The sequence below is a fragment of the Dromiciops gliroides genome, chromosome 1 (genome assembly GCF_019393635.1).
Source record: "Dromiciops gliroides isolate mDroGli1 chromosome 1, mDroGli1.pri, whole genome shotgun sequence".
Taxonomy (NCBI): domain Eukaryota; kingdom Metazoa; phylum Chordata; class Mammalia; order Microbiotheria; family Microbiotheriidae; genus Dromiciops; species Dromiciops gliroides.
Window position 1 is genome coordinate 48,922,059 of NC_057861.1, and position 2,239 is coordinate 48,924,297.

Genomic DNA, 2,239 nt, shown 5'->3' on the forward strand with positions numbered 1-2,239 from the left:
AGAGGTAGAAGAGACCTTAGAGACTTCTAGTCCAATCTATTCAGACAACCATGAACTCTCTTTACTGTTCCAAAAAACCCAAACAAACCCAACTCAGTAGGTGTCCAGGCTCCAATGAAGAATATCTAGTGTGTCCCAATGTAGCCTATCTTACTTCTGGACAGTTTTAATTCTTAGGGAGCAGAACAGTAAAGCCCTAATAAATGACATCAACCCAAATGGACTTTTCTATAATTTCCATTTATTGTCCTTACTTCTGACCTCTAGGACCAAGCAGAATCAGGCTAAGTCCTCTTCTACGAGCTGGCCCTTCAAATCCTTGAAGACATCTATGTTTCCTGAGTCTTCTATTCTCCAGGATAAATACACATAGTTCTTTAACCTGTGCACATCTAGTATGTTTTCCATTTTTCTCACCATCTGGTTGCCTTGGTTTGTACATGCTCCAATTTGTCCATGTCTTTCCTGAAATGAATCTAGTATTACAGATATAACCTGATCAGGGTGGAATAGAGTGAAATAATTACCTCCCTTGTTTTGGAGACTATGTTATTCAAAGTGGTTGAAGATTACTTTCACTTCACCAGTGACTTAAATACAACTTGCAGTCTATTTAAGCACACAGATATCTTATACATGACCTGTTATGTATTACTATGGTTTCATCCTATATTTGTGATATTTTCAAACCTGAGTAGACCTTTATGTATTTTATATATAAACTCTCATTCCAATGCCCACTTTCACAGACAAATCTGGTCTTAGAGCAAGACACTGGGGTTTTCATTCTGATTCCCATTTAATCTGATGAACTAGCCTTTCCTCCCACCCCAAAGCAATGGACAGCAGGTGCATATTGCCTTAGAAAACCACATATTAATACTATGCTTGTACTATTACATTTTTTATTTATTTTGTTAAATATTTCCCAATTACAGTTTTTGGGGGCTTTTTTTGGTGGGGCAAGGAGAGTTAAGTGACTTGCTCAGGGTCACACAGCTAGTAAAGTGAGATTTGAACTCAGGTCCTCTCAACTTCAGGGCCAGTGCTCTATCCACTGCACCACCTAGTTGCCCCTGAACTGAACTAATCTGTTTACCTAATTCCCATCTACCTTCCCAGAGACTAAGGTGGTGTTGTGGGACAGGGAGGGAGTGGGGAGGGGTGAGAAATAGGGAGGATAATGCCTCCCACATGTTGGGAGAATAAATTTGTGTATTTCTGATAATACCTTTTGAAGTAAATATTCCTTTGTAAAAGCTGAAATTAATAAACAAGTACAATAGCTTTTTCCTAGCCCTCAACCTTTTTGACTCTTCTGCCCTGTTTGACACCGATGACTCTTCTCCCTTGCTTTCATGACGTTGATCTATCAAGCTTCTCCCCCTGCCTGTCTGATCAATACATCTCAATATTCTTTGCTATATCATCATCTATGTCTTGTCCCTTATTTATAGGAGGTCCCCAGGGCTCTGTCCTACGGGCTGCTCAGTGGCACAGTGAATGGAATGCTAAGCCTGGAGTCAGAAAGACCTGAGTTCAAATCCAGCCTCAGAGACTTATAGGCATGCTTTGTTTTATCGTGCTTCACTTTATTGCGCTGTCTAGATATTGTGTTTTGTACAAATTGAAGGTTTGTGGATACATGCTCACATTGTGTCTCTGTGTCACATTTTGGTAATTCTTACAATAATTTAAACTTCCTCATAATTTTTTTTTTCTGTTATGACCATCTGTGATCAGTGATCTTTGATGTTACTATTGTAATTGTCTGGAGGTGCTATGAACCACACCCACATAATAAAGGTAAACTCAACTGATAATAAGCTCGTGTGTTCTGACTGCTTCACCAACCAGCTGTTCTGTCTCTCCCCTTTCCTCCGTCCTCCCTGTTCCTTGAAACACAATATTGAAATCAGGCCAATTAATAGCCCTATGATGGTCTCTAAATGTTCAAGTGAAAGGGAGAGTCCAACCAGGTGGCAAAATTCATTGTTGCCTTATTTTAGAAAATTGCCTTGGCCACCCTCACCTTCAACAGCCACCACCCTGATCAGTCAGTGGCCAACAACATCAAAGCAACACCCTCCACCAGCAAAAAGGCTCAGGTGATGGTTAGCATATTTTTTTAGCAACAAGGTATTTTAAAATTAAGGTTTGTGCATTTTTTTTATATCATACCATTACACATCTAATAGACTAAGGTATAGTGTAAACATAACAATAGTTAATATGTAAT